Genomic DNA, 22,804 nt, shown 5'->3' with positions numbered 1-22,804 from the left:
GCAGGAGGTCAGTCCTGCAAGAAAGGAACAGGAAACCCAAATATTCAGAATAAATTAATGATTCCTTCTGATTTGCATATTAGTGTGTAAGAGGGTGCATGTCATGGAGTCCATACATGAAATGAGTATGAATTGTAAATTTGTATGTCGACTTTATTATTGTCAACGTTTTTGTCTATGTAAAATGTATGTACTATTGTCAATTTTATGTGAAATTTTATTCTTGGAAAGGAACCATTTATGTATGTATGTGAAGTGCAACGCGACGGACGACTAAAACACTCGCACGTGTGAAGTAATACAAAAATGTTAAGGCCTAATAATAGTGAAAATAACGGCTGAGCCGTAGTAAGAGTAAACGCTACAATGTGGCGAAGTGAATACAGTGAGTGTGATGCGTGTGCGACGGAAAAATGAGAGGAAATCCGTATAACCACGAGTTGTGGTGTGAGGACCGCTGAACTACAATGAACAACGGAAGACAATGCCGAGTTCTGCAGTGCGGCCCTTACCTCACCTTGCTGTGCGAAAACCTTGTCCAGGCGCGAGATGATGTATTGGTGTTCTTCGGGTTGAGCGTTGGAGCTGAATCCGTCGTATCCAGTCTCCGGACTGGAGGGCATATACAACACCGACTTCATGAGCCGGGAGCGACATTACGATGGATGCGCGGGCAGTGCTGCTGCTGACATGGCGCTCGCGTCACTGCGACGGGCGCGGTAAACAATGAGCTGCTGCTGGCCATAAGCGCAGCGAACAATGAGATAGCGTGTGCTGAAAAGGCACCTTCTCAGAACGGCCAATGAACCAAAAGCCAGTGAGAAAAACAATTTTTAACACATGGTGAGGACAATTTACGAAATGTAAAATTTTTCCCCTGTCCATACAGCTTAACAAGTATAATGAAAAATCACAGACTAAGACGTTAGCACGACATGGACGTACGATTATGTAATATAAATATATATGAATGTCGTTATGTGATATAAGTGTATGTGAATGTATTTATATGTATGAATTTGGAACAAGGAAATTAACTTTGTAGACATACTTGTAGTAGCTTAAGGGTATTAAAACTGCATTGACTTGCACCAAATGACTCAACATGAGCCCCAAGGTAAATAAGGCTACTGTATACTGTCTCACTAAATAAAGAGACTTATTCCCGACAGTATACAGTAGGGGGGCAATTGTGATATACCTTTTGCATTTCTTACTTTTATGTTTTCATCCTCTTTAAAAGCAAAGAGAAAAGATGAGGTAGTAGTAGCCCAGCGTAGAGCCTGTGCCTACCGTCAGGTATTTTTGACTTTCAGATGTTAAAAGAGAGAGCAGTTTTTGTTCTTGTACGAGTTGTTGGAAGGAAGGTTTCGCTCAGTGAGTGAACGAGTGAGAACCGCCATTTTTTAGCGAGTAATTGCAGACCGCCATTGTGTGTATTTTCTATGTGCATCGAAAAGAAATATAGTAGTGTTTTATTAACAGAATATTTGTGAGAGTTATTATTATTTAAAGTAGTAATGCAATAAGAAGAACGGAAGCCCACCTGTGTACTTCGGAAAATTTACGAAGATCCGAATATAACAACACGGCCACAGTCAAGGAGACGGCGATCGGCCATAATATTAATAACTGGTACGCATAAAATACTATGAAGACGATTTATTTATATAAATATAAACTAAAATGATTCCTTTCCCATTACAGGCAATGCCTAGCTTATTGTGCTTGTCATTCATGCCAAAGAATTAATCTCTTTAATTCATCCATTTTAAAAAAGCCACACATTCCACATTTTATTATCATTCATTCCCTATCCTATTATATTATCATTTTATGATATTATAGCCTCCATTCCATTCTGTGGCCGATATTCGGGGGCAGGATAGGACCACTTTTGGTTTGACGACCGATTTTGATGGTGAGGTTGCTGAACAGTAACCTCAACTATTTGTGTGGTTGGTTATTATATCTGGCTTGATGCTGCTGGTCTTGATTGCTGGCAGGCAGCTGTGAAAGGTTTGCTGGCGATGGCCCCCTAAAATTAGGCTGCCACTGACTCCAGGTTTAGTTTTGCTCCTAGTATCCCTGATTTTGCGAGTTCCTGTAGTCCTGATACCTGGGGTGATATTAGTAGTTATTACTTTTATTTCTACGAACAATTCTGGAATCTTTCTGGCTGGTTTTATGCGTGCACAATTTCATTCCTGTGCTCGCCATTGGGTGTGGCATCTTTGTCGTTCCCAGCATAATTCCTACCATCGTTGTTGTGGTTCACATTATCCTGCTGGCCGTCACTGTGGTTGCCGTTCATGATTTTCACGTCTTCTTGAAATAAACCAACCGAATCCACTACAGCTAAAAAGTTATCCAAAATGTCTTCAGGTGCGTGTATTAGCTTTTTCCTGATCACTGATCGTCAATTTCAGTTTTAAAATTCCTATCACTTGTTTGTTTGAGATGGGATTGTACCAATAAAATGTCTTTCCAGTGTCATTTCCGAATGTAATTTCCGAAAACTGCCTTGGTTAGTATTATAAGTCTCCAGGTTGAATACTTCAAGTCTTAGACTTGCTTGAATGTGTGGTGACCAATATTTGTTAAAGAATGGCTGTTCAAACTGTTAATACGTCGAACAGGATTCTATCATTGCCATGGCCAATAACGTGGATTCGCCCTGTATTTATGAGATGGCAAACTGAATTTTCTGTCCTTCATTTCACGTCTTTGGCAGTATGCTCTCAAAACTGCATATGAACGTCATCGCCATCGGATGTGGAAACCTTTTTTCTGTAATAAACAGCTGAAGCTGCCTGTCGGCACAAGCCGCACAGTCTGTCGGTCGACAGATAGAATGTGTATGCACTTCATCGGTAGAACCACACTACACAAAAACTCCTTTGAACAATGTTAACGTTAGCTTTATTATCACAGCCACAGTTGATGGCAAAGAATACACAGCTTATTCGCTTGCAGTTGAAAATAACTTAACATGCAGGGAACAAAAACATCAATGTTATCTCGTAACTATGCACGAACGAAACTGCCAGCATGGAAGAGACAAAAACAAAATACGCATGTACACTGAAAAGCCAAATAAAGTGGTACACCTGCCTAAAAGCGTCAGAGCCCCCGCGAGAATGTAGAAGTGCCGCAACATGACGTGGTATGGACTCGATTAATGTCTGAAGTAGTGCTCGAGAAAACTGACACCATGAATTCTGCAGGGCTCTCAATAAATCCGTAAGACTACGAGGGGATGGAGATCTCTTCTGAACAGCACATTGCAATGCATTCCAGATATGCCGAATAATGTTCGTGTCTGGGGAGTGTGGTGGCCAGCGGAAGTGTTTAAACTCAGAAGAGTGTTCCTGGAGCCACTCTGTAGCAGTTCTGGACGTCTGGGACGTCGTAATGTCCTGCTGGAGTTGCCCAAGTCCATCAGAATGCACAATGGACACGAATGGTGCAGGTGATCAGACAGGATGCTTACATACATGTCACCTGTCACAGTCTTATCTAGACGTATCGGGGACACCATACCATTCCAACTGCACACTCCTCACACCATTACAGAGCCTCTACCAACTTGAACAGTCTCCTGCTGACGTGCAAGGTCCATGGATTCATGAGGTTGTCTCCATAACCGTACATGTTCAATCACTTGATACAATTTGAAACGAGACTCTTCTGACCACGCAACATGTTTTCAGTCATCAACATTCCAATGTCAGCGATGACAGGCCTAGGCGAGGCATTAAGCTTTGTGCTGTGCAGTCATCAAGGATGAACGACTGGACCTTCAGCTCTGAAAGCCCATATTGATGATGGCTCGTTGAATGGTTCGCACACTGGCACTTGTTGATGTCTCAGCATTGAAATCTGCAGCAATTTGCGGAAGGGTGCACTTATATCATGTTGAATGATTCTCTCCTGTCGTCGATGTCGGAGGTTTGATGATTTACCGGATTCCTGATACTCACTGAACACTCGTGACATGGTCGTACAGGAAAATCACCACTTCCCTGCTACCTCGGAGATGCTGTGTCCCTTTGTGCGCCGACTATAACACCACATTCATACAACTTAAATCTTGATAACCTGCCATTGTAGCAACAGTAACTGGTCTAACAATTGCGCCAGGCACTTGCTGTCTTACATAGTCGTTGCCGAACGCAGCGCCGTATTGTGCCTGTTTACATATCTCTATATTTGAATACGCATGCCTATACCAGTTTCTTTGGCGCTTCAGAGTGTAAAATACAGCGCCTCTCGTGGCTAGAGTGCGAAATGTTTGACGGCGCTGTTTCCAAACATACGACATCCGCGGTACAACACTGCGTAACTGAATGATGTCGGCACACCAGCCCACATGGTGAAAGCGGAGCGTTATTCCAAATATTGGGCTGGAAAGTGGACACAACGTCCAGTTGCTGAGGTACATGTTGGTAGGTCCGCCTCTGTTGTAATCTGCGCTATCGGTTGTGAAAGCGCCGGCTGCTGTTGGGTGAGGCTATAGTCTTGGAAGCTCTGGCATTGCCTCTTCTTGGAAGACATAAGCCAGTTTAACCCTATTTATAGTGGTCGTCTTTCTGTTAGTTGAAATATCAATTGTATTGGCTCCCCTTGCGACTACACGGTAGGGTCCTGAGTAAGACGGCTGCAACGCCAGTTTGAAGCCTTCTGTGCGTAACATGACGTGTGAACAGGTTTTCAAGTCTTGATGCACAAAGATGATACCTGTGCCGTGTCTGTGAGGCTGATGTAGGCGGATTCGGGGAAGGTGCTTACACAGTTGGCGTAGGAATTCTGGTTGATCATCCCTTGGTTGTGACAGAGCGTTTGTTTCTGAGAAGTCTTCTGGAAGCCTCAACGTCTCGGCATACACCAATTCCGCCGAAGAAGCGTCTAGATACGGTTTGAAAGTGTTTCTGAGGCCAAGTAGTACCATGGGAAGGGGCTTAGTCCACTCAGTGTCGTGGCACATTAGTGCTGACTTAAGTGAGCGATGCCATCTCTCGATCATCCCGTTACTGCCTAAGTGATAGCTCGTCATTTTGTGGCGGTTAGTGCTGCAGAACTGCGCGAATTGTCACAACAGGTCGGATTCAAAATTCTGCCCTCTGTCTGTCGTGATGTATAACGGACACCCAAAGCGTGACACCCAATACGACATGAAAGCGAGAGCCAGAGTTTCGGCTGTGCCGTTGTTCACTGGTGCGGCTTCAACCAGTAGACGTAACGGTCTACCATTGTAAATGTGTAACGTTGTTCGTCGGACGACGGCAATGGACCTACGATGTCGATGTGGACGACACTGAAACGGGCTGTCATGATCGGAAAGCTCCCTGTCGGTGCTTACATGAGGCGGTGTATCTCGCTGCGTTGGCATTTAAGACAATACCTCTCCCACTCACAGCAGTCATTCTGTAAACCCTGCCTCATGTAACGATTCGTTATTCGGCGGATTGTTGATAAAATACCGGGGTGGGCACAAGTCGTGGAGCATATTCAACACGTCCCTGCTGAAGGCAATTGGTAGGAACGGCCGCGGTTTCGACAGGGTCTTGTCACAGTGCAGCTTGACATCGCTCCCAGGAATTTCGATAAGTTGCAGATCCAGCGTCGATGTTCCAACCGATAACAGTCCTTGTAGTTCTTGATCTGACTGTGAGCAGCGGCGAGTTTTGCGTAATAAATCGTGCTAGTAATGCTTCTGACCCGAGACAGACAGTCGACTGCCACAGTGATGATGTCACAGATGTGCCGGACGTCTGTGCTGAATTGTGAGATGAACATTAGCTGGTTTTGTTCCCTAGGTGAAGAGTTCGTTTTGTTTTGGCGAAAAGCGTAAGTTACCACTTTGTTGTCGGTGTAGATAACGAAGTCTATAGTTTCCAGGCGAGGTCTGAAGTATCTGACAGCTTCATAAACAGCCAAAAGTTCTTTGTCGAAGGCGCTGTGAGGGCGATTGTTTGCGGTAGAAAAGCTCAAGTGGTTGCCACGTGTCACTACGCCGTTCTTGCAACATTGCGCTAATCGAGTTCTGGCTAGCGTCGACCAATAGTGTCAAAGGTGCAGTAGGTTCAGGGGGCGCCAGTAGTGCTGCGTCTGCAAAGCTATTTCTGGCCGCTTCAAACGCCACACACATGCCAGTATATTATAGGTGAGTTACCATTGCACTTTGGGCCAGTGAGTGTTGCAGTTAACGATACTTGCAATTCGGCAATGTGTGACAAGTGACGGCGATTAAAGTTTGACATACCGAGGAATCGACACAATTCCTTGGCTGTATTTGGACGTGAAATCCATAAGATGTCTTCCAACTTCTCTGGAAATGGTAGCGATCTTGCTGCTGTTAGCCTGTGCCCTAGGAAATCAACTTGGGGCTGACCAAAGACACATTTGGTGGAGTTCAGGAGGGCGCCGTAGTGTTCCAACCGCTTAAACGCTTCCGTTAAATGCTGCCGATATCGAAAAAACTAACACGTCGTCCAGGTAAGCGAAAGAAAAAGTTAGGCCCTGTAAAACAGAATCAATGTAGTGTTGCCAAGTTTGAACAGCGTTCCTGAGTCCGAAAGTCATAAATTTGCTATCAAACCGGCCAAAAGAATGGTGATCACTGTCTTGAGAATGTCTCGTTCGGTTACAGGGATCTGTGTGTATGCTTTTGCACAGTCCAGGACGCTAAAAATGATTGTCCCACTCAACGCATAGTTATAGCCACGTAACAACGGCACTGTGTATCTGTCCGGTATTGTTCTGGCATTCAGGGCTCTGTAGTCACCACAAGACCGCCTAGAACAATCCTTTTTCGTGACTAAATGTAGCGCTGAGGAGCAGTGGCTTTTGGAAGCCCACGTTACACCTACACTAATCATAGTGTCCATCTCTGCTTTCGCAATTTTAAGGCCTGCTTTCGCAATTTTAAGGCCTGCTTTCGCAATTTTAAGGCGTTGTGGATCAAACGTCGCGGTCTGCAAGATGTGGGAGGATCGTCGGTCGTCTCTGTGTAGTGGACAGTGTCATGCGTTACCTCCTAAGGCCCTGCCCTACGTGAGCGAGAAAAGTGAGCGACAGTGAGCGACGTCTGGGTACGCGACACTCCAGCGACAAGCAGTAGCATCAGGCGAAAAGCTTGGGTGTCCTGCATCCGAGCGACCATGTCGCGCTACGACCAGCTGTTTCTATAATACGGCGTCCCTAATCTGTAGAATACTGTGGCTGGACAGTAAGGCTACAGAATTAGGTTTACTTAAGAACAGAAAGTGAAAATGAATGCTGTGCATGAAATTTACAAAGGGAGGAATCTCCATGGAGAATTTCATAAATATCATCAACTACGAAGATCACCAGACAAATTCTTCGAATACACATGAGCAGAGGAATATTCGACTAACTCATCAATAAATTAAATAGAATGTTTTTTTTTACATGATCAAGAACTTTTAACAGCCAATGAATGCAGAGAGATGACTGCTAGATGACTAACTACGCTAAATACAAACATAAGTAAACATTTTGGTACCAGTGAACGACAGTGAGCTGTGGTGTAGGAGGTAGGAAAAGGTCTGGAGTTCGATTGTGGGCAGTTCTTATATTTTTACTGACTCACTTACAGTTCTGTATACTAAATTTTATGCATACTGTTTATACTTCATCTATAGTTTATTTTTAAGGTCTTGCCAAAGAACTTGATCTTCACACCTAACCCAGTATATCACACACATTTAACTCCTAATAAATTACAATTAACCATGAAATTTTACAGATATTTGATGTTGCGAACGTAATTCATCAGCAGTCAATGCTAAGACCAAGTGTTTCAATTACTCTAAATGGCCTGTGAAAGTAGAGCTTACAAAATTTTTGAAAAGAAAGTCAAACATTTTGTGTAATGATTTGTCTAAAAGTATGAAATAAAAAACATTAGGGAAAATTTTGGTGCACCTCATTTTCTCTTCAGGATTTCGAGCACCATTCAAAGGTATGTAGAACGTTTCTTTGATCTATGTGTTTCTTTTACACAAATCATTTCACAAAATATTTGACTGATCTCTTTCATTTTTTAATTTCAAGTTTTATTCAGAAAACATGATCTTACTGACTCCTTGTTTGCCTTCTTAAGGTACTTGATTTGAAGGAAGCCTTTTTGACATTTAAATAGCACACCAATGTATCTTTTTATGTGCAAAATAGCTAGGTCTTGAACAGATGAAAATTTTGACACTTCATTTAAATAGCTTGGCAGCAACTTTTCGTGAAATATTACAAATTTTTCATCAGCTTATTAATTATGTTTTTCTTAATTACCCTGATTACTTTCGAGCAGTTAAATAAGTGTTACTTGCCGTGGTGTATTGTTCTCCGTCGATTAACACAAGTGATAAGTGATAAGTGAGTGAAAAATGGGAAGAGCACGAGTAAGCGGCAGCAGGCGAGGCTACAGGGGCGCAGGCAGCGCGGGCGCCCGGTCTCCGGCGGCAGGTGAGGCCCCGCTTCCCGACATCGGGGAGCTCGTCCGGTCCCAGGTGAGTGCGGCGATGCACAGCAAAGACACGCTAGACGTAATCGTCCAATCCATCACGGACTCCGTGACGGCCGCGGTCATGGACAAACTACAAGAGTCTGTCGGGCGCAACAGCACCGAAATCCAGTCTCTTAGAAAGTCCCTGGCCGCACAAGAGAAAAAAGCCGCCGAGCTAGAAGCTAAACTGTCTGCTGCCACCGATGAAATTGAGCAGTATCAGCGAAGGAACAGCTTGCGCTTGTTCGGGGTAGCTGAAAACGATCGCGAAAACACCGACAACCTGGCCATTAGCCTCGTGCGTGAGAAACTTGGCGTGCAGATCGACGTGGCCGATATTGACAGAAGCCATCGTGTTGGGCGCAGGATACCAGGCGCCACGAAACCCAGGCCTATAATAATTAAATTTGTGTCGTACCGGAAAAGAGCTGAAGTGTTTGCTCAGAAAAGAAAACTCGCCAAGAGTGGGGTTACCCTGAGGGAAGATCTGACGCGCGAAAGACTAAAAGTTTTGAACGCTGCGATCACACAGTTCGGCCTTCAAAATGTATGGACCCAGGACGGCAGGATCGTAGTCAAGACGGAAGGAGGGAGGAAAACGGTGACGAACATGTTCGAACTGAAAGACTGAGCGAAATCTCGCGAGACACAAAGTCTCATATTGTAATCTGTCTAATATAAGTTAATTTTTATTCTTTCTTTTCATGTTTTAGCTTAAATATAGCTCCGTTATTTCTATAAGTACCATAAGTACTCTATTTAAAATCAGTCAATTATTTCACATAAATATTGTTTCTTTATTTGTCTATCATAAGTGCTCATGTATACTCATATTGTCAGTTAAATGGGAATTAACATTCTCCATTAACAGGAATCTCTTTACAACCGCCTTTCTATATCTGTTATTTTCATCTTCGCCACTACCACTACTACTACTATTATCTTTTTCGTAACCACTACTGCCACTTTCCATCTTTCTTTTCGCTCCCTTCTCCGATACTTCCAGCGTGTTTTTCACCTTCAGTTCACAGACGCTTGAGTCAGTCACGACCTTGGACACCTGTAAACATGTTTTCCCCCACAAAATCCAGCTTTTGTCCCTCTTCCGGCCAGCAGGTAAACGGAGCGCGCTCGGTCCTACAGGCGGCCACAATGGGACGGACCAGTTCCGGCGGCGGGCTCTTTGTTGCCCACGCGAACGCGCAGTCGCTAACGGCTCACTTCGACGAGTTCTGTGACCTGTTCTGCCAATCGCTGTTCCACATTATCCTCGTCTCTGAAACTTGGTTGAAACCAAACATTTCTTCCGACGCTATCCGAATCGCTGGTTACTCTCTCCTAAGGGCAGATCGTGAAACACGACGCGGGGGTTGTGTGGGTGCCTATGTTCGCTCTGATCTGACACCTACTGTACTATGCACATCGGATGCAAAGGGCGAAGGAGAAGCAGAGTTCTTATTTTTCGAAATAAATACATCAAATCAGAAACTGCTAATTGGAGTAATCTATAAACCTCCAAACGTCGGTGCCATGTCCTCCTTTCAGTCTGCCCTGTCCTCACTCGTGACACAGTATGAACACATAATCAATATGGGCGACACAAACATCGACTTACAGTTAAAATCTCCCTCTGCCGAAAAACTAAGGCGACTGTTCCACTCCAATGATATGAGTTTAACACCGCTGGACCCAACTCATCACACGTCACACAGCCACACACTCATAGATATAATAGCAACAAAGCGACCAGATAAAATAATCCGCGCCAATCAGACATCCGCTCCGGGACTCTCTGCTCATGACGTGATATTCTTAAATTACTCAGTGCATACTACCAAAGAAAAATCTCACTTGGTAACCCACAGAAACTTAAAAAATGTTAACCATGACGCTCTTCAAAAGGATTGCTCAGACATCCCTTGGCATGATGTAAGCAATGAACCGACTTTAGACGGAAAAATTCGGCAATTATGTAGCAAAATTATTGCACTGTATGATAAACATGCTCCTCAACGCACTGTCAAGGTAAAGAGAGCTCCTGCTCCATGGCTCACCACTGCATTACGCCAGTTAATGAATAAACGTGATGCTGCACACAGGGCCTTCAAGCGTAACCCAACTCCCGAGGCGTACGAAGCTTATAGGAAACTCCGAAACAGAACCAAGCAAAGCGTGAGAAATGCCAAAATCAGACATGTCCGCTCTGTCGTATGCGGCATATCAAAACCTGCTGCACTGTGGAAAAAGCTGCGCAGTTTCGGTATAGGGAAGCGAAGATATGACGCTGTTTATCAAGCGTCTGCAGAAGAATTAAACGATTTCTTCTCAACAGCTGTAATCTGCCACGCAGCGACAAATTACCAGCCCCAAGATATCAATCTCTTGAGAGACAAGTTTTTCCTAAAACATGTCACTACCGGCACAGTACACAAGGCAATTATGAGAATCTCTTCCGACGCAGTAGGAAATGATGGAGTGAGCATTGGCATGATTAAAAACGTCGTAGCCACTATTATTCCAGTTATCACAGACATCTTCAACCTGTCTCTTGTCAGTAGTATATATCCTACTGAGTGGAAGCAAAGTTTAATCCAGCCTATACCCAAGACTGACAACCCTAAGTCGCCAGGTGACTACAGGCCGATCAGCATACTACCTGCAATATCTAAAGCCCTAGAATACATCGTCCATGAACAGCTAACGGATTACCTCAAAACTCATAACATCCATGACGAATATCAGTCAGGCTTTCGAAAGCACCATAGTACAGCAACTGCATTAATCAAAGTAACTGATGACATTAAACATGCTATGGACAGACGTGAAGCTACTATCCTAACACTGCTTGACTTTAGCAAGGCTTTTGACACAGTTGACTTCGATATATTACTAATTAAAATGAAACAGCTGAATTTCTCAATCAGCGCAATACACTGGTTCGACAGCTACCTCAAAAACAGAAGTCAACAAGTCGTTTGTGGGTCGGAAAAGTCATCATGGAAAAGCGTGCACTCTGGAGTTCCCCAAGGCTCCGTCCTTGGTCCACTACTCTTCTCACTGTATATTAATGATATTTCTTCAGTGATTCACTCCTGCAGATACCATCTATATGCTGACGACATCCAACTGTACATAAGTGCAAGCCCCAAAAACATTGCTGGCGCAGTAGCGAGTATGAACGCAGATCTTTGCTCTGTTTCTCGATGGGCACAGAACCTAGGTCTGAAACTAAACCCCAAGAAATCCCAGGTCACACTTATATGTCATCCAAAGTTAATCAGCCGGTACTTTCGAGAAACGGTCCCTAAAATACTCCTCAATGGTACCCAACTACCATACCAAAAAACAGTAAAAGACCTTGGAATAATCTTGGATGAACACAAAAACTGGGAAGAACAAACAGTCACAGCTTGCCGGAAATCGCTCTCCTCCCTACATGCAATTAAAAAATTTAGAAAAATATTTCCAACCCATGTTAAACAAAAATTAGTCCAAACACTAGTCTTGCCTAATCTTTACTACTGCGATGTAGTTCAACACGGCACAAATAGTGAAAATTCTAGATGCCACGAGCTAGTGATGAATGCTTGCGTCAGATACGTGTGCAATATTCGGTTGTATGATCATATCAGTCCTTCATACTCCCAGCTAGGTTGGATACGCCCACATAAGGCACGCGATCTCCACACGATGTGCTTACTTCATCGATTTCTTAGCCACTGGTGCCCCCAATACTTATCTTCTCACATTAAACATCTATCATCATTCCACAATCGCAATACCAGATCGGATACGTCTATCATCTTGGCTGTACCTTTACATAACACAAAATCTTTCTCCGTGTCATTCTCCATCTCAGCCATACGACTATGGAACGCACTCCCCTGTGATCTGCGTCTTATCCAGAACTACTCAACATTCAAGAGGGAACTCAAAACTTACATATTAGGGACGGTATAGCCACCATTGTTGTGCCCCTAACATCTCTTTCTTTCTTCTCTCCATCACAGCTTCGAATTTTACCATTCTTTTTCTCTTCCTCTAACCTATCTACCTCTTATATATCTCTTTCACCCCATTCTATCGTCTTATGTCTCTGCTCGATGAGAATAACTCACAAGCTGCAAGAATATAACGAGAAAATTCCCCACTAACTGACATTCACAAAAGAAATGTATGTTTACTTTCATATACTTAGTCACTATTATTATTATTATTATTATTATTATTATTATTACTATTATCATTATTATTATCATTATTATTGTTGATTGTTATAATTATTTTTATTGTTATAACTATCATTGTACTATTGTTATAATCTCAAATTTTTTTCGTTTGACATCAATACTGCATAATATGTTAAATGTTCTTAATGTTATTTAGAAACTGTAACTCGTTCAATCTGAGTATGCCTGGTTAGGTGTAAGAGAGGGCCTGAAGGCCCTAATCTTGCCAGGTAAAATAAATGCATAAATAAATAAATAAATAAATATTTTCATGCCAAACTAGACCTCATACTGGACACTTTCATATCCCGTTTACCTGTTTTCTCCCTTGGTTTGGCTACGAAAATTTGGACAAAACCTCTGGTGTAAGTTATAGGGAGTCTTGTTTTCGCTCTGCTCACGCGTTTACACGACGATTTTTACAACCACTTGATTTCCGAAGCGCAGGAAAGGTTCGGACGCGCCGCAAGCGACCCGTCCGCGGATATAACAACCAATATCTCAATAATGAAAAGAGATATCACTCTGGTCTCAACTTTAAACACAATTTAGATATATAGGTTACATTTCATACGCAATAATGTATGGCCTTAAATGAACTATACGGAAATTCTACACAATGTGATATTACTTCTGCAAATTCTTAAAAATTTCGTTCAGCCATGTACTCAATTTTGTGCAGCACAGTAACTATGACGCATAACAAAAATAAATGCAGACCTTTATTATTTAAAGATATCAAGCTATACGTTGCGAAAGAACCAAATTTTTTCACCGAATAGTTTTCTTAAAGTCGGTGTTAAGTAATTCATTGCTGCCATCGCGTCCGCTCCACTGCTTTGCTGAGAAGACATGTGGCTGTCGCTCTCTGTCACGCGTGCTGCAGCGACAAGATTCAAAAACGTTTGAATTCAAACGTCGCCAGTTGCAGTGGGAGACAGGCAGCGACACAGATGTCGCTCATGTAGGACACTTCCATAACTACACCTGCGGTTGTGTTTTGTCGCCTGAAGCTATCGCAAGTTGTCGTTCACGTAGGATACGGCCTTAGGCGCTCCGGGGGAAGTCAGAGCCGGAAATCCGTTCTGCAGCTCCATGTACTCTCCGTCCGCCACCTGTGTTACTTTGGCGGTGTGAACGGCTACATTCCCCCAAAATTCGGAATCTGTTAAGCCTGTGGTGTTGTTAACTAGGCATGAGTACTTCATGTCCAGTAGTAGATTATAATGGGCGAAGACGTCCGCTTCAGTGATAGGTTCGGCGAGGTCTGAAACTGTAAAATCCCACGCGAAGGCTCATCATAAGCCCAGGTCTAGATAGAAGCGCAAAGTGCCGTACATTGACTAAGTTGTTTGCAGCAGTCAGACAGAATAACGTAGGTGGTCGCTTCCTGTGCAACTTAGTCTGTGGGTAAACTGGCAAGTCGGAGCCAGAGTCTATTAATTATTTCCAGCCGGATAGCCGATCACTAGCAAACAGGCGTGAAGACACAGATCAGCAATCGGAGGAGGCGCCTACTTCCAACCGGCTTTGCTATTTGGGCAAGTGCAGGAGGTAGTGCATTTGCGCGCTTGTTCCCCGAATTTCAGATGATAGCAGCACATACCTTGCTGCTCAGGTTCAGTTGCAGAAGAGGTTGTCAATGACCAGCTGCACGAGGTCGGTGGAATCGATTCTGACTTCTGTCGCTGCCCGAGTCGTGTCGACAAGACAGTTCGCCGATCTGCTACACCAGTAGATCTACCTTGGCCGCCAAGGCGTCGTAATCTGTGTGCGAAATACGTAGTTGGCGTCGCACTAGCGCTCTGCACAGTAATTGTGCTGACAGGAGCCAATGTCATCGCATCCTGGATTTTATAAGCAAGTCCCACTATGACATCAGACTGTGACGCTCTAATCTCTTTGACAGGCGACGGCAAAAGACTGCTCCATACTGCGCACAGTAATCTGTCCAGAACGGTTCCCACGTCTCCCTTGCTTCTTAGGTGCCTAAATACTGCAAAGGCTTTCTATCAGTATCTTCCTGAGTGAGAACTTGACGGATTCGCTCTTTCTGCAATGCTGACTCTCGCTAGATCAATTCTGCTTTAAGCCAGTCGTAGGAGTTAGCTTCAGGTGGCGAGGTAATGTGCTGCACTTCTGCAGCATACTGGTCATGTAATTGTCTTACTACCAGCGCAAACTCGGTAGTGTCTGCCGAAATTTCAGAATCGAAAAAACTGGCCTCCTCCTGCGCAAACATCAAAGCTGGATTGTGTAACCACAAAGGTGGTAGTCTTACAGCCTATTTTGAGACGGCGGAAGCAGCGAGGTTCGTGTCTGTCATGTCGTAATTTTCTTCAATAAACGCTCGCTAACCCAATGGTACTACGCAGGGGTCAAACACAAGCCGGGCAGACTATTATTCAACTATTAATAGCCCATGTCATATAGGACATCGCTTCCACGCATAGAGGCGGAGCGGTAAGGAAGCATGGAGAGATGAGACTGAGTGGCAGCAGAGAGTGGGCAAACAAAGTCCACGTTGCCGATCTGCGTTGCTGCGGACAACAGTCACGCTCATTTGCCTACGGTGCCTCGTATTATACCTTCAAATGTATGAGGGGAATAATAAACACACACATAAAAAAAAGTTTTGCATCACCTCGGTTCCGAGAGTCCCGGAACCTGTACAGAAAATTGGAACAGAGATCAACATCAACATCATTTCCGTCCTTTGTATTGCTCATGAAAACCCCACATTGCATGTTGTACCACCATACAGCGACACCATCAGATGTGGTGGTCCAGATTACTGTATACACCGTTTGATGTTTGCGCAGGTGGAGACCAGTTTTTCGGTTCTGGAATTTCGGCAGACGCTAACCAGTTTGAACTGACAGTAAGCCAATCACATGACCAGTATGCCACAGAAGTGCAGCATACAATTACGCCGCCACCTGAGGCTACCTCCTACGATTGACTTAATGCAGACCTGATCTAGCGAGTGTTAGCATTGCAGGAAGAGCAAATACCCAGTAGCACGTCCTCTTGCATTGATGCATGCCTGTATTCGTCGTGGTATACTATCCACAAGTTCATCAAGGTACTGTTGGTCCATATTGTTCTACTCCACAACGGTGATTCGGCGTAGATCCCTCAGAGTGGTTAGGGGGTCACGTCGCCCATAAACAGCCCTTTTAAATCTATCCCAGGCATGTTCGATAGGGTTCATGTCTGGAGAACATGCTGGCCACTCTAGTCGACCAATGTCATTATCCTGAAGCAAGTTATTCACAAGATGTGTACAATGGGGCTGCGAATTGTCGTCTATGAAGACGAATGCCTCGCCAACATGCTGCCGATATGGTTGCACTTTCAGTCGGAGGATGGCATTCACTTGTTGTACAGCCATTACGCGCCTTCTATGACCACCAGCGGCGTACATTAGCCCCAATTAATGCCACCCCAGCAGGGAACCTCCACCTTGCTGCACTCGCTGGACAATTTGTCTAAGGCGTTCAGCCTGATCGGGTTGCCTCCAAACATATCTATGAAGATTGTCTGGTTGAAGGCATCTGCGACACTCATTGGTGAAGAGAACGTGATACAAATCCTGAACGGTCCATTCGGCATGTTGTTGGGCTCATCTGTACTGCTCTGCATGGCGTCGTGGTTGCAGTGAAGCTGCGCGTCATGCAGCTCATTACGCACAGTTTGAGTCATAAGATGACGTCTTGTAGCTGCACGAAAAGCATTATTCAATATGGTGGCGCTGCTGTCAGGATTCTTCCGAGGCATAATCCGTAGGTAGGGGTCATCCACTGTAGTAGCCCTTGGGCGGCCTGAGCGAGGAATGTCATCGATAGTTCCTATCTCTCTGTATCTCTTCCATGTCCGAACAACATCGCTTTGGTTCACTCCGAGATGCCTGGACACTTCCCCTGTTGAGAGTCCTTCCTGGCACAAAGTAACAATGCGGACGTGATCGAATCGTGGTATTGACCGTCTAGTCATGGTTGAACTACAGACAGTACTAGCCGTGTACCTCCTTCCTGGTGGAATGACTGGAACTGATAGGCTGTCGGACCACCTCCATCTAATAGGCGCTGCTCATGCATGGTTGTTTACATCTTAGGGCGGGTTTAGTGACATCTCTGAACAGTCAAAGGGACTGTGTCTGTGATACAATATACACAGCCAACGTCTATCTTCAGGAGTTCTGGGAACCAGGGTGATGCAAAAGTTTTATCGATGTGTGTATTTGAATCAATTTCGATCTCTTGTCATGACAGATATATTAACTGACGTCTTGACGATGTTGCGTCCACGGCTCCACAGATTTATGCTGTGTGATGGTGGGAGGCGAGAACAGCTGACACAGCTTTGTGAAGATGTGAAGCACAATTTTTCTCGAAATGACAATTGTCTAGTGCTTAGGAAGATTTTTGGTCCTGTAAAAGAAGGTGATATTTGAGAATTAGGACTAATGAACAAATAAGGACTCTGTAACAAAGAACCCGATTTGGCAACGTCAATCAAAACGGGAAGCTAAGATGGTTAGGCCACGTCCAGCGTTTTACAGAAGAAAGGCCCTCAAAGAAGATGATGATGGCACATCCTGGTGATAGAAGAAGGAGGGAACGACTGCAGATGAGATAGCTGGAAGATGTGAAGGCCGACCTGAGAGCAATGGGAGCGAGGAGGTGGCGCAGTCATGCTGAAGAACGAGACGATTGGAAATCTGTGATTGAGGAGGCCAAGGTTCTCAGAGGACCGTAGTGCTATGGAGTCAGTCAGTCAGACAATTGTCTAACGACAATATATTGAAACTGCTTGCAATAATTATCATTTAGTGTGATTTGAACTGTATTATAAGTAAAAATTTAAAACACAACAAAAATAACTTCAATCACAAACCTAAATCATTTTATTCGCTTGACAACTGCTTCTGTTCAGTAGAATTTTTAAAAATGTGTAAAGCATGTGTGTCTGTGTGTGTATGTGTGTGTGTGTGTGTGTGTGTGTGTGTGTGTGTGTGTGTGTGTGTGTGTGTGTGTTTGTGGATATGTCTGGCTATAGTTAAGTCTAATCAGTGCGCTTAAAAAAGGATTAGTGGTATAAAAACCAATGTATACTATCAAAATTCTTTCTGGTTGCACATTGACAGAGACATTAAAAATGTATGCTTCACCCTGCTAGAATTTTTAATGTAATGTGGCATAATCTTTTGGGAAAATGCATCTGCAAGCAAAAGTTATTTCATATGCCAAAGGAGAAACTAATGGAAGCCCTTATTTAAGAAACTTCCATTTCCATGTCTATGTATCTTACAAGCAATAATATTTGTTAGGAAAATCTTAGAAAACAACAGCTATCTTGTGCCAACTAACCAGAGTATTCATCAGTGTAACACATGGAGAAAGTAGGATATACATATTCAACATGTATACACAACACTGAAACAGCAAACAAGAAACAGACTATACAATAAGCTCTTGAGATAACATTAAAACAATAAACGTTACTTGCAAATTTAAAATTGCTGTTCATAAATATTTACTGCAAAAGTTTTGTTATGATATATATGAATATCTTGAAACATAAAAATATGTTGCCCAATATTTAAAAAGAATGAATGAAACGTTAATCAAAAGCTTTATCTAGAAAAAAACTGTTTGAATTACTTGTGTTAAATATTACGTATGAAAGCTGAATTTTCAGGTGTGATGATAATAAGTCTAAATCAATGTAAATATTCTTTTGTAATTTAAAAATGTGTATTGTAAATCACAGTGACTTGTCCAATATCATATTGTATACACCTTGTAAAACAAATGTTTAAAAGGGCCAATAAAAAATGAAATGAAACAATACACAGCGTTTCTGGAGGCTCGCGCGTGACATGTTTGATGGCGCGATTGTAGCGCTTCTGGTGTCTGGTGTACGAAATGTTTGATGGCGCGGTTTCCAAACACACACGACGATGTGCACGATACACCACTACGTGACTACACGATATCGCACAACAGCCTGTGCTTAAGATGGCTTTCTTCCAAAAGCATGGCTGCTAATGTTGGTGCTGTGCCCACAGAATTGTAACTGCATCCTCCACATATACCATGAGATGCTATTTCATTTTGTATTTGTGGGCTGAACATTGGTACATTCCCATTCGTTTGCAGCATGTGGATGGGCGCCTGTATTATGTCAGGCGATGTATAAACAACTCTTTTGACCTGTTGTTTGACGTCAGCTATTCGAGCACCATTGGGTAAATCTGCTGCTAAAATTTCCCTCATTTCACCAAGTTCTGTGCGAATACTTTCACCCACAGTTTCTGGTTCGAACACAATTTCCGCTCTTGCGGCTTGTACTGCAGCATGTATGTCTTGTTTGGCCTTATTCGTTATTATGGTATCTTTCTTAGAGACTCATTCTTGAAATTCTTTATCACGTTTTTCTCCTTGTTTTCTTGTGTCACCTTCTAACGTTGCTCAAGAGGCAACTTACTTACCTCATTGCTGAGGTTTGAGACTTTAGTCTCTATTGTGGATTGTTTGTGTTTCATTTTTGTGACATCATCTGATAATTCATTAATGATACCGGGTATCTTGCTATATGTCTAAGTCAAATTTGAAATGTCTGTTCAGACTTTGTCCAGTGTCCATGTATTTATTTTATTTTATTTTATAATTGTATGCACTCATGATCCTCGATTGCAATATTTTGCTATATTAAATTTTCAGATTGTTATTTGAATTTATCTTTGATGCTTTTGGGTTGGTTTGAATTTATTTGCAATGCTTTTGGATTATTTTCGATTCTGTCCGATTGTTGTTTGACAACTTGTGTGAAAATCGCATTAATTCGTGCAATCAAATCGTCTAATAGTGAAGCTGACTGTGCTGATGGCATGACCGGTATGCAAATTTGCGATTGTTCTTCCTCTTCCTCAAACAAGACATTTACATTTTCTGCTCCAGATTCTGATACTGAAATATCAGAATCCGCTCGACTGTTTGTCAGCATCGCCTGGAGTTTGGTTTTGTTTTTGCTGATTTGCCTCCATGCTTTCAGGCTTTCCAAGTTTTGTCAAAATCTCACAGTCAACCACAGAATTTAAAATTATTTGCACAAATCCAAATAATTACACACTTACAATACTAACAAAGAAATATATAAACATTGCAGAAAAATTATATACAATTATGAAAGACAAGATGGATGCCTAATTAAAGATACAGTAGGATGGCTAATCCTGCCGTCAGGACGTGCAAGAGCAGCCCTGTTGGCAACTTCTGACACAACAATGCTTTATAAGAAAATGTTGTACAAAAACGACGATGAAAATAATTTGTTACAAATCTTGTTTTTAATGAGTCAGATATTAAATACCCAAATTATGAAAGAAATTATTGAAATGCAAAGGTCAGCTGTGTATGGTGATGTACCTTATCCTGTTAGAATGACATATGGGGATGGAAGTGATTTTCTAGTTTCTCGGATATGTGCCAGTTAAAATTTAATTTCCATTTGTACACAGTATCTCCAGATTCGTAGATAAGTTCGTTCTCCCACAGACTAGATACACAAAGTAGAGAAAAAATATATGTAATTCCTGTATAGCGATTTTTCTGTGCCCCACACTGGATACCAAAATGACCATCTGCTTACTCTACTAAAATGTGTGATAATTTGACTTTAAACAGAAATTGAAATCAATCACTAGGAAAAAAGCATTAAAATTACCTGGAGTAGACCATTGTTGATGGTGGTTGCATCTTCAGTAGTGGCCATATTGACTTCAAGAAGAACGCTATAAAATTTAGAAATAACACCATCAGTTTTGCGAGGCAAGTTCTTGTTATTTACAAGTGAAACTGAATCATAGTTTAGAGTCTGTCACCAGCTCATTTAAGGTTCAGTGCTTGCATTCAAGTTTGCAAAATGCCTCATGATGACTGGCAATTAATCTCTGGGATGCTGTAGCTAGTTTCAAATAAATAATGGCAGAATACTAATTATATTTGGTCATTGCACTTCCACACAACAATATAGTATTAAAACATTTCAAGCGTTATATATCTATTGGGATAACAGTTAAAATGAGAACTCATGAGACTTAAATAATTTATGTTAATTTTAATTGCAAATGATTCTAAAACTTATACATGATACTTACATCGAATTTTTGCACAGAAAAGAAAGACAAATTAAAGCTACACAAGGAGTACAGCTATAGTGCATCACATCAGTCTAAAGGATAACAGACAAGAGAGAGAGAGAGAGAGAGAGAGAGAGAGAGAGAGAGAGAGAGAGAAAGAGAGAGAGAGAGAGAGAGAGAGAGAGATCTGACCATGAACACTTCTCATTTAATTTTATAAAACAAACAATGTAATACAATCTATTGCATTCAGCGACAGGCGGATTGTTGCTATATTTTTGAAATATTATTTATGATATAAAAATTACATTTGACAAAATTAAATTACATAAGTTATCTAGATTTGAAATAAATTATATGAAATTACATGGGTCTGTCCATGTAATGTTCTTGGTTCAGAACTGGTTTGGACTGAAATATCTGACAATTAATTAACTCATGAATAATTGTAATATTTATATTGTATATTTTGCTTGTAAACTATGCAAACTATGCAAAATGTTTCTGTAATAAATACACACTTCTTACAAATTTTTAGAATGATCTTTTTTCGCAGAATTTTATTATGTAGTAAGTAATATCACATCTGTCGCCACTGCTGCTGAAACAGCATACATTGGTTCTCGCTTATGACAGTGGATAATGGTAGTTCTTACCATGAGTGGAAAATTACTGGTTGCATAAATGGTTTTGAAAATTATAGATTTTTAACTATAAAATGCCACCCTTAAATGTGGCGAGAGGAGGGAAACATTTTAATTACCACTGACGCTGAGTGAGAATAAAATATACAGTTTTTGTAATTCTATATAAAACTAGACAGTGGGAAACGTGAATTCTCAATCATACCATCGGAGCAACTTAATAATTTGGGCCTCCACCATTCACAAGTAAGACGAAGAGTGAAAACTACAAAATTAGCACTTTTCTTGTTTTTGTATTATGCCTTATATGGATGTACATTGATGAATTATACATTTCTTATCTGACAGTCTCCAAAATAGTGTCACAAAAACAGCATCTGAAAGACAATAATGCAGTCTCACTGACTGACTGACTGTCTGCCTGCCTCTGACTGCCTCTCCCTCTTTGACTCTCATATGACTGCTTCTACTTGGCGCAAACGCTACTTCCTTTTATATAAAACTATGCAGTCAAATACATTGTTGAATGTAAGACCTATAAAATAATATTTAAAAGTCATTACATGTTCTTTGTTAATTACATCAAAAAATGTGCCACATAATGCCCTACCTGTTCTGATGTTCAGTTTGGAAAAGTTTACTCACTTTCAGATACAATTTCAATGAGTTTTACACTACAAAAATTTAAATTATGTTTTAGTTAATTATAAACAAATTACTTTCAATAAAGTACTGTTAAGAGTGTTTTGGATGCTCTCAAGTAGAGCGACCATTTTAAATAATCATAATGAATAAACATATTAGGTTTTTAGAAATAGAAGAGAAATAATTTTTTACGAATATGTGGTTCAACATGAGTGCAGAATTCATATCAGAACATTTCAAAGTTGACTTATTAACAAATAGCTTACTCCCCTTAGTTGCTAATATAAATTAGGTAACATATTAATGGGAAATTTAGTCTGAGATAGTAAATTAAACTAAAAAGGGCCGTTTACTACTGGAACTGGGTGTAGACTTAACAGTATTAAGTCCAGAAATTTAAAAATTTGAGCGAAATTGATCTGTTCAGAGAATGCTGACAAGAGAAAGGAATTTCAGACAAGAATGGGAAGGTAGTCCAATTTCAACACCGCCCCTCCCCCAAAATATAGGTGCAAATACATAAGACAGTGAGATACAGGTGGTGTGAAGCACCAAAGACATTGAATCAATAAATTATATAATAGAAATCATAGGTAACATATGCAACACGCAA

The sequence above is a fragment of the Schistocerca gregaria genome, chromosome 4, assembly GCF_023897955.1.
Source record: "Schistocerca gregaria isolate iqSchGreg1 chromosome 4, iqSchGreg1.2, whole genome shotgun sequence".
Taxonomy (NCBI): domain Eukaryota; kingdom Metazoa; phylum Arthropoda; class Insecta; order Orthoptera; family Acrididae; genus Schistocerca; species Schistocerca gregaria.
The sequence above is the reverse complement of the archived record's forward strand: the minus strand, read 5'-3'. Positions refer to the sequence as shown.